This window comes from Cervus canadensis, chromosome 27 (genome assembly GCF_019320065.1).
Source record: "Cervus canadensis isolate Bull #8, Minnesota chromosome 27, ASM1932006v1, whole genome shotgun sequence".
NCBI lineage: Eukaryota > Metazoa > Chordata > Mammalia > Artiodactyla > Cervidae > Cervus > Cervus canadensis.
In genome coordinates this window covers 20474871-20490247 of record NC_057412.1, presented here as the reverse complement: position 1 = coordinate 20490247, position 15377 = coordinate 20474871, and positions in this window count along the sequence as shown.

The following is a 15377-nucleotide window of genomic DNA, read 5'->3' as shown; positions in this document are numbered from 1 at the left end:
TTTTGAAGGACAGCTATAGTGTTAGTTGCTCAGGTATGTCCTACTCTTTGCGATCTCATGGAATGTAGCCGGCCAGGTTCCTCTATCCATGGGATTCTCCAGGCAATAATACTGGAGTGGGTTGCCATCTCCTCCTCCAGGGGATCATCCTACCCCAGGGATTGAACCCAGTTCTCTGGCATTAAAGGCAGTTTCTTTACCCTCTGAGTCACCAGGGAAGCCCAAGCTTGGGGTCTAGGTAAAAGTACACAGTAATGGTATGGATCACAATTCCCTCGAAAGTCTATGATCTGACAGTTGAGGTTAGTAGTTCTAATTCCCCAGACATTTATGGAATGGTCAAAGATGTTGAAAGTTGAAAGTGAAAGTCGTTCAGTCATGTCAGACTCTTTACGAACCCATGGACTACAGTCCATGGAATTCTCCAGGCCACAATACTGGAGTGGGTAGCCTTTCCCTTCTCCAGGGGATCTTCCCAACCCAGGGATCGAAGCCAGGTCTCCCGCACTGCAGGTGAATTCTTTACCAGCTGAGCCACAAGGGAAGCACTTGTCTTTGACAGAATGGTCAAGGAGACCAGGAAAAGCTGATGGAAAAAGAAAAGTTCAGTCTACACACTTCGCCCACAGGCTTTCAATAGCTCACACACACTGGCACACCATAGAGTTAGTAAAATAAAGCAGAAAGTGTGTATACTGAGAAAGCAGAGAGGCTAGAACTCTGATTGTTCTTACCTTGTTCTGAAGATCCCGGACGAGCCCCCAAGATGATAGCTTATGATGAACAATGTCGAATCCCTGATCTCTGAAGAAGATTTAGCTTTGGGATCAGGGACCAGCCTTGATCATTCAGAGCTTTTGTGTGGAAGAAGTTTTATTACAGTGAAAAAGGTTCAGAGAAAGCTTCTGACCTAGACATCAGAAGCGGGACAGAGAGTGCCCCCCTCACTAGTCTCATCCAGGTCTTATATACTTTTACCAGACCCACTCCCACAAACATCTTAAATTAACAAGGTTAGAACTAACAATAGAAAAGTTTTACCAGACCCACTCCCACAATATATGTCTTAAGATAACAAGATTAGTCAGAAGTTTCTTGTTAAGGAGAAACCTGTCCTCAAGCAAGTACACTGTTATATTGACTAAGACAAAGCAATGTAGAAAAAAAGTTTTGTCCTTTTCTCCTCCTTGAGAGTCCCAGTTAAGGGACAGCTAAGGAGCACCATATTTGTTAAATAAGAGTTCACTGGAATGTGTTGGTTTTGAAATGCTGAAATTTCTAGCTTTGTCTGGTAAATATTTTCAGTGTTTATTGCAACCAAAATAGAATTCGATAAAGAATAAACTATTAGGAAATTTAAGAGATTCATTTTAGAAAGTAGCCATTTGCAGAATGGTAGAGAAGAAAAATGTTTCTTAAAAGGTATTGCAGGGATTCAGTTCAGTTCACTTCAGTCGCTCAGTCGTGTCCAACTCTTTGCGACCCCATGAACCGCAGCACGCCAGGCCTCCCTGTCCATCACCAACTCCCGGAAGTCCACCCAAACCCATGTCCTTTGAGGTGGTGATGCCATCCAACCATCTCATCCTCTGTTGTCCCCTTCTCCTCCTGCCCTCAATCTTTCCCAGCATCAGGGTCTTGTCAAATGAGTCAGCTCTTCACATCAGGTGGCCAAAGTATTGGAGTTTCAGCTTCAGCATCAGTCCTTCCAATGAATATTCAGGATTGATTTCCTTTAGGATGGACTGGTTGGATCTCCTTGCAGTCCAAGGGACTCTCAAGAGTCTTCTCCAACACCACAGTTCAAAAGCATCAATTCTTCAGCACTCAGCTTTCTTTATAGTCCAACTCTCACATCCATACATGACCACTGGAAAAACCATAGCCTTGACTAGACAGACAGACCTTTGTTGACAAAGTAATGTCTCTGCTTTTCAATATGCTGTCTAGGTTGGTGATAACTTTCTTTCCAAGAAGTAAGTGTCTTTTAATTGCATGTCTTCAATCACCATCTGCAGTGATTTTGGAGCCCAGAAAAATAAAGTCAGCCACTGTTTCCACTGTTTCCCCATCTATTTCCCATGAGGTGATGGGACCAGATGCCATGATCTTAGTTTCCTGAATGTTGAGCTTTAAGCCAGCTTTTGCACTCTCTTTCACTTTCATCAAGAGACTCTTTAGTTCTTCTCTTTCTGCCTTAAGGGTCGTATCATCTGCATATCTGAGGTTATTGATATTTCTCCCAGCAATCTTGATTCCACCTTGTGCTTCCTCCAGCTCAGCATTTCTCATGATGTACTCTGCATATAAGTTAAATAAGCAGGGTGACAATATACAGCCTTGACGTACTCCTCTTCCTATTTGGAACCAGTCTGTTGTTCCATGTCCAGTTCTAACTGTTGCTTCCTGACCTGCATACAGGTTTCTCAGGAGGCAGGTCAGGTGGTCTGGTATTCCCATCTCTTTCAGAATTTCCCACAGTTTCTGGTGATCCACACAATCAAAGGCTTTGGCATAGTCAATAAAGCAGAAATAGATGTTTTTCTGGAACTCTCTTGTTTTTCCGATGATCCAGTGGATGTTGGCAATTTGATCTCTGGTTCCTCTGCCTTTTCTAAAACCAACTTGAACATCTGGAAGTTCACAGTTCACTTATTGCTCAAGCCTGGCTTGGAGAATTTTGAGTATCACTTTACTAGCTTGTGAGATGAGTGTAATTGTTCAGTAGCTTGAGCATTCTTTGGCATTGCCTTTCTTTGGGATTGGAATGAAAACTGACATTTTCCTGTGGCCACTGCTGAGTTTTCCAAATTTGCTGGCATATTGAGTGCAGCAATTTCACAGCATCATCTTTCAGGATTTGAAATAGCTCAACTGGAATTCCATCACCTCCTCTAGTTTTGTTAGTAGTGATGCTTCCTAAGACCCATTTGACTTCACATTCCAGGGGTAGAAGAATCCATAAATGATATCTCTGTCCCTCAATTTCATCAGTAAAGCATATGGCATAAAATTGGATAATCTCAAGTTTCTTGCATCTTTTTCCAAACTCTTGTGGAAATTGCAATGAATGAAAGATAAGTTTAAACTTCGTGAGCAAACTGGAATAAATTAGAGTTTTAAATTATCTGACAACACTATGATGAATGGGGAAAATGTATTTAATTTAAAAGGATGCTCTATGAATACAAATAAAATTGTCAGTTTTTTTCCATTGATAATTTTTTTTAAACACTTTAATAGCAAAGTTATAGATTGGTAATAGCAAATATAACTAGTATCTTCTACCCAAGAGATTTCAAGAGAAGGTCTTGGTCACTAGCCCCAAAGAGCTCTCCGTGTGAACTGCGTGATGCTGATGACTCTGGAATATGGCCTTTTCCCAACTAAACTGAAATGTTTTTCCTTCATAAGACTTCATGACTCTAGGAAGTACACATTGTTGTTTACTGTTACTCTCTTTGCTTTTGGTATGGTACAAATTTAGTATCAAGGAAAATATGTGCCACAAAAGGGCTGAATTTCTCTTTTTGCTTATGTAGGCTTTATGTCCCATTGCCCAGACAACCTCAGACTATATCTGCGTTTATGCCAATGCTTTGTTTAATGATGCTAAAACAGCGTGTATTTTCATAGAGTTGGCCAAACCAAAAATACTGATATGCCTCCAGGCCATCAGGCAGGGCCTCAAGGGACTTGCGATCCCAGACCTGTCTCCTGCAGCTATGTAGAGTGTCAGGTGTCATAAACATCAGCATTATCTGTGTGTGCCATAATGACACAAGGATTGGGAGCTATGTTGGTGGGATGACCAGAGCAGATGCTTGAAGTACTTATTAGCCTACAAGAAATGGGGAAAATTTTTCTATATGATTTCTTAATGATAAATTATTTGTTTCAGGAAATAACATCACAGACAACTTAAAAAAATTGAGCTATAATTTAGCTTCTTAATTTTAGCTGTTCTGGAATATGTGTTTTAAATGTGGTTTTAATGACGTTGAACTCCTTTTCATGTTTCTTAGCCTTTTCAACACTGAGAAATGTTTATTCAAATCTTACCATTCTTAACTGAGAATGGTAATTCAAATACAAATATATAATTCAAATACAAAACAAAACCAAAAAAAAAAATTGTAGGCCTTCCTAGGTGGCCTTCCTAGGTGGCCAGGTGGCTGGCCTTCCTAGGCCAGCTGGTGGTAAAGAATCCAGCTGCCAAGCAGGAGACATGGGTTCGATACCTAGGCCAGGAAGATCCCCTGGAGAAGGAAATGGCAACCCACTTCAGTATTCTTACCTGGGAAATCCCATGGACAGAGAAGCAGGGCCAGCTACAGTCCATGAGGTTGGAAAGGAGTCAGACACAACTCAGTGACTAAACAACAACATATCAAGGGGTGTTTCCAAGTGGATATGTTTCTGGAATCCCATCTTATTCCATTGGTTGATTTTTGTGCCAATTTTGTGCTTTTTTAATTACTATAGCTTTAGAGCAAGTCTTGCTATCTGGTAGTGGATGTACTCCATCTTTACTTTGTCTTTGATGTCATCTTGGCTATCTTAAGTCCCTTCGTCTATTTTTAAGAGCATGAGATTGAAAACCTGGAAAGAAGTTTAAGTTTCATCTTGGCCACTGTCTAGTTATGACCTTGTGAAAGACATTTAACCTCTCTCTCTGTTCCTTATTTGTAAAATAGGAAGGTCCTGAATTTTACAAACCCAGGAACTCTTGCATTTGTGATTTTCTAGCCCAATTCACACAGAAAAGGAAGGCAATTGATGTTCATAAATAAAACACAGGAAACATCCCTTGGAAGGATCATTGCTTAAATGCGGCCAGTTTTTTCCTCCACAAATATTATTTCATGTTTAAAATAATGCATCTGAAAGTGGGTTTAGAGATCATGTTTAATACATTATCAAAGGATTTACAAATTCATTAAGTTTCTAATCTGATACTTTAACAACACAAAAGGCTTGGGGATTTGGGGAAAATAAAATTTGGATAATGTTGGAAAGATTGGATCACATGTATTTCTCTGTTACTAGGGCAAGAATTGAGGTCTACAGTAACTGGCCCCACAATCTTACCCCGCAAGCCATCATCTCCATTTCCTCATGTCAGTGGCCCAATGTCACACTTTGTTTTGCTCTTAGGCATTTTCCCATGTAATTCTTCACACCTAACATTCTTTTGCCCTATTTTCACCAGTTCATATCTCTTAATTTCTTACAAGTCACTACCTGCTTGTCTTCCTTGAGTAACCTTACTTCATACTTTTCACCTTTTCACTTTGTACTCTACCTGCACTGCCTTCCAGACTTTATCTATATACACAAATTGCATGAAATGTATCATTCTCTACTCCTTCCATGTCTCATGCCTCCTGCATTGGCAGGTGGGTTCTTTACCACTAGCACCACCTGGGAAACCAAGCGAAGGTGTTAGTCTCTCAGTTGTGTGAGTCTTTGCAACCCTGTGGTCTGTAGTCTGCCAGGCTCCTCTGTCCATGGAATTCTCCAGGTAAGAATACTGGAGTGGGTAGCCATTTCCTTCTCCAGGAGATCTTCCCAACCCAGGGATTGAACCCAGGTCTCCTGCACTGCAGGCAGATTCATTATCTTCTGAGCCACCAGAGCAGCCCAATTAGAGTCTAAGATACTTTTATTTTAAATTATCTACAGGATGGGGAGTGTTGCATTTAGTGTTGTACAGTTGCTTCCAGGTCTTTGGGAAGAACTCTTAGGTTGCACGTGCACCAGTCATATGTGTATCTCATTTCACAAAATCTGGTGAAGCAGTTTGCAGCCAGTATCCTCTTATTTTATAAGTGAGGAAAGATTTATTACAATTAGGTAACACCCTCAGTGTGAGTGTCTGATTCTCTTCTCCCAAAAGGGGAGATGAGGATGGGAACAAATTGGATTAGTGGTTATTTGACAAATACCTGTCTATTTTTACAAATAAGAAACAGAGAGAGAGTGGTTAAATGTCTTTCACAAGGTCATAGCTAGATAGTGGCCAAGATGAAGCTTAAACTTCTTTCCAGGTTCTCAGTCTCACACTCTTAAAAAGAGACTGAAGGTCCTAAGATGGGAACAAACTGGATTAGCTGACTATTGGGGTTGAGGGGTGGTCCTAAAGAACACAGACTAAAAACAGGATATTCTTCTTGCCAGAGACAAGAGACCCTGGGACCAGTGAGAGGATTAAGAGAAATCAGTCAAATCTGGTCAAGGTCTAGGCTGAGAGATCCAAGAAGGATGCCAAATCCTGAGGAGCAGAGTTTGAAATCGAGAGGTTATATGAAACAAGAACTGGTTTGAAACATAGGGATGGGGCTGAAAGAAGGGGGGTGTGCAGCAACAGAAGTGGAGTGGGTGATTAGTAAGTATCTTCTGGGTGCATAAACTCGTATGTAAGTGAATGCCTTATAAGGGATAAATGAGAGAGAGGCATCAAAAACTTATTTTGAGATTTAAAACCTGGACAGTTGGCTAAATCTTACTATTTGTTGGACAGAACTAGAGAAGTCTAGAGAAAATGAAAACTTCAGTAGTCCATCTGGAAATAGAGATTTTAGTTGTGGGACATCCAACCTAGAATGCCCAATAAACAATGGAAAATGCATAGAGTTCAGAAGAGAAGTAGAGATTAGAGTTTGCAATTTAAGAAATGCTTTACATGCTTCACCTTATTCCTAAAAAGCAAATGAACAAAAAACTCTAAGTACATTGGAAATTTAAAATAAAGAAATTTATTAAGAGAAGTTAAGTGATTTGTTCTAAGTGACACATCTAGTAGGTGGATGGTCTAGAATCTGAACTCACATTTCTAATCATAAAGTTCAATAGTAATTTTATTACGTCATATTTCCTTTCTCCCCCACCCCCCATAAGAATGAATGTGTGTGTGTGCATGCTAAGTCGCTTCAGCTGTGTCAGACTCTTTGTGACCCTATGGGCTGTAGCCTCCCAGGCTCCTCTGTCCATGGGATTCTCCAGGCAGTTCTGCCATGCCCTCCTCCAGGGGATCTTCCTGACCCAGGGATCGAACCTGCGTCTCCTGTATCTCCGGCATTGGCTGGTGGTTCTTTACCAATGAGCCACCGGGGAAGCCCAAGAATGAGTACATCATCCAAAATAGATAGAGGCTTTCAGATAACATGATTCTATTCAGGCCTCAAACATGATAAAGTCTTATGCTAATACACATGGCTCCAGGTAACAAAGAACTGAAATTTATCAAACACAGAAAATTGACCTCCCCCTTGGTTAAAGTTTTTTTTTTTTTTTTTTAATTCATATTAAGAGTTACTCACTTGCTGTAATTTGCTTGCTACTATGGACATAGCTGCCTGCATCAGCTGTCTGCCAAAAATAAATATGCTGGAAGCTGTATGTGGATTAAAACTTTGTGCCACAGCATAACGCCCAATAGAACCATCAAAAATTCCACTTCACCCAAAGATGTTCCTAAAAACTGAAAGTCAGAGAACACATTTAGAAAGCTTCATGAGACAGAAGATCTAAAAGAAATGACACAATATACAAGCAGAAAAATCAAATATTTGAAAACTTGCAAAGTACCTGGAAGCGGAAGTTGAGAAAAAAAATCTGACTACTGCTGATTTTCTAGAATACTCTGGGCATTTTTTTAAAAAGTAAAATAAAACAAACTATGTATTAGTTATCTATTGCAGCAGAATGGGCATCTTTATTTCTCCTGCCTTCCCTTAGCCAAAGGAAGTTACAATGCAAGCACAGATTCAATGTGTGGGCAAGTAGATGCCTCCTTTTAATGGAAGCAGCTGAGAAGTCACATGGCAATGGATGTGAATGCCAAATGGCAAGAGCAATTACAATCATGTTGCAATTGGTCTGCCACAACTGGTAACAAGCCGTTTGAGTTTAGGTAGTTCACTTTGCCTCTCTTGGCCTCAGATTTCCTCTCTCTAAGAGTCAGGACCAGAAATTCCCTGGGATTTCTTGCAGTTCTCTATTTCTAATGCAATGACTTCCAAAACTGCCTTTATGGCAAATCAGAGGATTTTTAGTTAACGTGAAGAAAAGTAATCTAAAAGCAAAGTGGCCTGTATGTGTTTGGTGAAAATCATTTACTAAAGTGCAAAACTACTATGTAGGATATAAAAGCAAAAGAGAATGTCATATAATTAAACAACATTACAGAAGTGCAAGCTGGACATGACTGGAAATTACCAGCTTAGCCATTGGACAATACTAATATAAGTCATCCAGAAGGGTTCCAAACACTTTCTGTTAGAAACTGAACTGTCTACTTCATGTCCTAAATGACTCATCTCAGCGCTGTTTCATCACCAATATGCTGCTTTATAGATTTGTCTCCATCAATAGTTCAGGAGGTGAAAGGATTGGATGTTAGAATTACTTAGATTGACAGTTAACATAGTTTAGATTAAGTGGTTAATTGTTTAGTCTTCTATCTTACTTGGACCACTGAGATTTAACTAAGTTTAGGAAACCCTAACTTTAGCCAAGCAAATACTACAAGGGCACTCTGGTTTTAGTTCACAGGAAAGTAGCATTAACCTCCTCTTCTAGAAACCCCAACTTGAAGAAGAGACAAAATGCTTTCTTTTCTCAGACTGATGAGGAAACAATGGCTAAAATAGAAAGTATTACTGTTTAGAAATAAAAACAAATCTTCTTTGAACGGTCACAAAAAGATTTTAATATTTTCCATTGCTTTAATATGCAAAATATCTGTACACTTAGTTTTCCTACAGAATACACAGTTAAAATGTCAAACGACTAGAATCTGGAGATGACTTTAATTAGATCTGGCCTGTTTAAATTAAAGCAGGCTAAAGAAGTTAACCTTAACCACCCCATCAGCAAGAAAGGATATGTCTGAATTTAGCACTAATTGCAATTTATGAAACTCTACCATCAGGCAAGAATGAGGACATGCTCAGAGCTGAATAGAGCTGTTGCGCTAAGAAAACCATTTCCTGGGTATCTGCATGTTCATCGTCTTGGCTCTCAGGCCCCCAGACAGCTGTCTTGGACTTTAGGAAATTAGACACCAAAAAAGAAGATCTGAAAAACTAAAACCCACTATGTCAGTACATGGCAGACAGAGGTCATGCAGAACTATATTTAGGATAAATATTGAGAGCTCTTTTCTTTTTTTTTTTGGTGGGAAGGAGTGGATGTTAAAAGTGCTCACATACACACTTAGAATTTAGAGAACTTAGTAAGTTGATGTAAAGTAGCAACCAACACTATTAAAACTTAGAGTGTTCATCTATTGTTTACTGCTAGGGTGATGAGTAGTACTAATCCACACACATGGTGCAGTCTTTATACTTCCAAAATACAGAAATTTAGATGATGTTAGCAAGCAAAACTTAAAAAAAATGCATTTTAGAAAAAATAAACTCATTTTCTTTTCATTCTTCTTTCCATTGCTTCTGAAAATGTTTGAAAATCACTAGCACCATAAACTTTACAGTTCCATTTGCCAAATTGACTCCTTTTTTCCCTCACTCTCGGTCCTTGGTTGTATTCGCCTTCTGTTTCTGTAGTACACAGAATGTAGACACAGGGTTGCACTGGCAACAAGCACTCTGACTTTCTTCACGAGCATAAGTTTTCAGGAATCCATCAAAACAATTAAAAGAGGAGATTTCACAATGGACATCCGTCTCAGACCAGCTTCCTGACTTCCTGCATCCCCTGAGGTGTCTGGCATGTAAACAATTTCTCTTGAACTTGGCAATGTGAGGTTAACCTCCTTCTATGTGCTTGATTTCATCCTCTCCCCACCATCTCTTCCAGAGCAAAGACCTTATAATGCTAACTGGCATACTTTCAGCCCTTTCACCTGTGTTTGTTCTATCATTGCTGTCCATACATCAGGGTAAGCCACTCCTGCCTTTAAAAACAGAGGAATGAATAAAGAAGATCTGATATATATATATATATATATACATACACCATGGAATATTACTCAGCCATAAGAAGGAATGAAACTGTGCCATTTGCAGTGCAAGGATGGACCTTGAGATGGTCAGAGTGAAGTCAGAAAGAGAAAAACAAATATCATATATTAAAGCATATGTGCAGAATCTAGAAAAATGGTACACATGAACCCATTTGCAAAGCAGAAATAGAGACACAGACATAGAGAACAAACACCAAAGGAGGGGTGGGATAAACTGGGAGCCTGGGATTGGCATATACACGACTATGTATAAAATAGGTAACTAATGAGAACCTATTGTATAACACAGGGAACTCCACTTAATGCTCTGTGGTGACCTAAATAGGAAAGAAATCCAAAAACGAGGGCGTATATGTATATCTATAGCTGATTCACTTTGTTGTATAGCAAAAACTAGCACAACATTATAAAGCAACTATACTCCAATAAAAATTGTAAAAACACCCTCTCTCACCTTAAAGCTCTTTCTATTAACCACCACTCTCTTTTTCCTTATTTTTATAGCCAAATTCTTCTAAAGATTGATTTATAATCACTTGGTCAGTTCCACTGTTCTTTAATCTGCTACAAACAGAATTCTGTCCTCATCATCCTATGAAAAGGGATTTGTGGAAGATCATTAATGATTCAAATTCCCAATCCAGTGGAAGCATCGCAATGCCATCTCTCCATAGCTCCTGGAGCAATTGGCTGCTTCTTCCCTTCTAGAATGGATAACCTTTTCTCCTAGCCTTCTGCTATTCCTCTGACTAATCCCTATCGGTCTCCTCCAAGGCCTTGATTCTATTCTCTCCCCATCTACTACCATAACACCTGCCCAGCGCCTCCACATTGGTCTCCACCCTCCAACCCCCAAGTGCCCTAATTCTGCCTTTACAATCTTTCCTTAGACTCTAGCAATCTTCTCATGGAGAGTCTTGTTGCTTCTACTTTCTTCCAATTCTACTTCCTGTGACCCCTGGCTGTGAGTGTGATATCGCCACATTACTTTTATCTAAAACCTTTGGACTCCTTCCTAGTACTTCTTAACATCATGTGCCTTGGCTGGAAATTCCCCAGCTGCAGAGCCTGACACAAGGGTTCATATGATGATATGACAAGGAATACATATGATGTATTCCTTGGGAATACAAGGAATACAAGTAAGAGAGTGGGGAACTCCTGCAAAGACAGGAAGGCAGGGTGACTGGAGCTTAATCCTGTTGGAATACATGGGGTGCTGCAGCAAAACTCCTGTCTCAGAGCTATCCCACTGGAGGGTGAGGCTTGTGGGGGTGGATGCACATCACCTCCAGACTGTCTGCTCCTGGAAGAAGGCCTCACTTTCCTTGGCACTTCTAGTGTGCTAGAGTGAGCAGAATGACCCTCTGATATGCAACCAAGCCTCCATCACAGCTCAAAATCTGCACTAGAGCACAGTGAACGGATTGAGGTGCAAAGGATGTGGGTGAGGCTCTGACAGCACCTGCTACAAGTGACCTACAGATGTCTTTAGCTTCCTTCATAGCACATCTTCTTCCCTCACTGCCTGTGGCACCCTGCCTCACCTTCTTCTTGCACACAATGCTTACACTCTCAGGGAGTGCAAAATTGAGAGAGAGAGAGAGAGAGACCAGACCACCTGACCTGCCTCTTGAGAAATCTGTATGCAAGTCAGGAAGCAACAGTTAGAACTGGACATGGAACGACAGACTGGTTCCAAATAGGAAAAAGAGTACGTCAAGGCTGTATATTGTCACCCTGCTTATTTAACTTACATGCAGAGTACATCATGAGAAATGCTGGGCTGGATGAAGCACAAGCTGGAATCAAGATTGCTGAGAGAAATATCAATAACCTCAGATATGCAGATGTTACCACCCTTATGGCAGAAAGCGAAGAAGAACTAAAGAGCCTCCTGATGAAAGTGAAAGAGGAGAGTGAAAAAGTTGGCCTAAAATTCAAAATTCAGGAAACTAAGATCCTGGCATCCGGTCCCATCACTTCCTGGCAAGTAGATGGGGAAACAGTAGAAACAGTGGCTGACTTTATTTTTCTGGGCTCCAAAATCACTGCAGATGGTAACTGCAGCCATGAAATTAAAAGATGTTTGCTCCTTGGAAGAACACTTATGACCAACCTAGACAGCATATTAAAAGGCAGAGACATGACTTTGCCAACAAAGTCCATCTAGTCAAAGCTGTGGATTTTCCAGTGGTCATGTGTGGATGTGAGAGTGGGACTATAAAGAAAGCTGAGTGCTGAAGAATTGACACTTTTAAACTGTGCTGTTGGAGAAGACTCTTGAGAAGTCGCTTGGATGGCAAGGAGATCCAAGCAGTCCATCCTAAAGGAAATCAGTCCTGAATATTCATTGGAAGGACTGATGCTGAAGCTGAAACTCCAATACTTTGGCCACCTGATGTGAAAAACTGACTCACTGGAAAAGACCCTGATGCTAGGAAAGATCGAAGGCAGGAGGAGAAGGGGACGACAGAGGATGAGATGGTTGGATGGCATCACCAACTCAATGGACATGAGTTTGAGTAAACTGTGGGAGTTGGTGATGGACAGGGAGGCCTGGGGTGCTGCAGTCTATGGGGTTGCAAACAGTCGGACACGACTGAGCGACTGAACTGACTGACAGAGAGAGAGAGACAGAGGAAGGATTAGAGGGAGGGAAGGAGGGAAAGAATGAGGGAAGGCAGAAAAGGTTTTCTCAATAAAATATTATTCTCAGGGTTTAGAACTAGATATGGTAACTTGTTTTTGTTCTCAGAGTTGTGCACTGAGCTACAAATTAGTGGAAAATTTGAATTTGGTTATTTTCTCATACTACTTGCACTTACTTATTATATAATCCAGCTCCTGGTTATCAACATTTTAAAAACAAAACTATGTTTTAAGTTAGAAATAAAGAAATGATTGATGTTGTTGCCTTAGGAAACCAAGAACTACTAAATCCATCACCAAATGTATCTCAGGGCATTCTTTGAGTCAATTTTATAATGTTCCTTTGGGGATAAATTTTGTTGCTAGAAAATAAACCATCGGTGGTTTCTGTGTAGTGAGGCGTTGTAATGAATATCTTCAGAATAAAGCCAAGAACCTTAGTATAGAGGGAAAGACCCTTCATGACCCAGTCCCAATATCCTCTGCTCACCCAATGTCCCCAGCTCTCCTGCACACTTCATGCCCAGCCACACCAACTTCTTTTGGGTTTCCTTAACGCACCAACTCTCATGTCTTTGCATGTGGTGGTTTTCCTTTCAGGGTACCCTCCTCTTTCATCACTCATAATCTAACTTCAGCTTCCTTTTGAAAACTTGATTTACTCTGAAAACTTGATTTTTTCTCTGAAGTCTTCTCTGTCTCACTTTGCTAGGATAAGATTGTTATCTTCCTTGTAGGTTGCCATGGTACCTAAGCAAATCTCTAGCATAGCGTTGATCCGATAAGATCATAGGTGTCTGTTTACACATCTGTCCCTCTGTAAAGGGTGAGCTTCCAGAGAACAGAGTGTCTTTTTTTTAATATTTGTGCTGGTAACCTCCATGCCCAACAGTGTGTGGTGTGAGTAGGTGTTCAGTCAAAGTTCACAGAGGGAAAGAACATAAAGTCAGCTGAGCAAGAAGATGGAGAATTCAGGGAAGTAGAAAGATTCCCAGTCATGTTTCAATCAAGGGAAACGGTCCCTCAGGCAGGAAGTAATTAAGGGCAGGCATTTGGCAGAGCTTGTCGCTGAGTGAACCCCTTTAGAAACATGAAGGATAGAACTTTTACTTAAAGTATACTCTGAACAATTATATAAGCAAAGGCAGAGAATTGTCTACTTGTAGCAAAAGGAACTTGAAGTATGGAAGAAATATCCCAGGGCAAAATTTCCTTTTACCTAAGAAATTTGGCAGAATTTGAGCAGTAGAAAAATATAACCACTGAAATCAACCCTGAGCAGAATTCTTTTCTTACTTCTAATTAGCTAAATAAATCTACTCACAAGGCAAGATTGGAAATTAATATTATACATACCTATCATTCAGTTTATTGTAAAAATTATGCTGAATTTTATTATATGTTAAGTTTTAGGTACAGTAGTTTCCAGTCCATTGTTATTCTTAAATCATTTTGGTGTTTTATAAAAATATCCTGTTTAAAGAAAACCTAACCTCACAGTCAAGAATGGAGGCACCAGAGTGAAATAAATCAGGTAAGAAGGAAATGATTATTAGTGATTATTATTATATAGTGATTATTTCTGTAATGAAATTTATCCCTACAACATGTTAAACTTTTACTCTTAGCCCATGTAAAAGGGATTTTCATTTTTAAAAAAGAGGCCAAGTGCAATGATTTAATAATAAAGAGAACAGCCAGCATCCTGAAGTTGCCAGTGGAACGTGGTTCTGCTGAGCTGGGGAGAGTTTTGATAGTTCTAAATAGATCAGGGAAAACGTTCCTCGTGAGTTACTATTCCTGTGAGACGTGTGATAGGAAGACGTAGGAAAGAGGATGTTTAAGAAATGTTGCAACTCTTATTGCAAGATTCAGCATGTCCTTGCACACTGGTGTGCCTGTGAGGGGATGATGTGAAGATTTTAAAGGCTTTGTAAACATTTCTAATGCCAGAATAAGGGCTCTTCAAAAGAACGCCTCAACAGTTGGATGTTTTTTAGGTTAGCACATCATTTTAGATGTTCTACTGTGTTATGATAATATCTGTTCGCTACACCAAATTTTGGGCTTCCCTGGTGGTTCAGATGGTAAAGAATCCACCTGCAATGCAGAAGATCTGGGTTCAATCCCTGGGTTGGGACTATCCCCTGGAGAAGGAAATGGCTACCCACTCCAGTAATCTTGCCTGGAGAATCCCATGGACGGAGGAGCCTGGCGGGCTGCAGTCCATGGGCTATAAGAGTCAGACATGGCTGAGAGACCAAATTTATGCTGTCTTTTACAAACAGTATTGTTTGTTCCCCCCCCCTCACCCATGTCTTATTCTCTGACCTTCCATGTAGGCTAGCAAAACAAAGATTACGATCAGACTGTGCACCCAGACTGCTGCCTGGCTTGCTGTCTGGGTGACCATGGGAGACAGGTTATGTAACTTAGATTCCTTATCTGTATAATAGGATAGTAATAGTTCCTTGCAGGCTTGTTATAAGGATTAAGAGTTACTATGAAAGTGAAGCTCTCCAATCAGTTCCTGAAACATCATGAGCCCTGAATGTGCTTGTTCAAGAAGGCAAAGTAAGGCAGTGAATAAGCCACATCTTCACAGTGCATAAAGAAACCTTACAGAATACCCACCCTGTGAGTTAAACACGTCTGCTCATCCCCTGGGGAATAATGACACAGTGAGAACAGTTATCATTACTGTGTCCACCCCTAACATGAGGGAAATCAAGCCAGA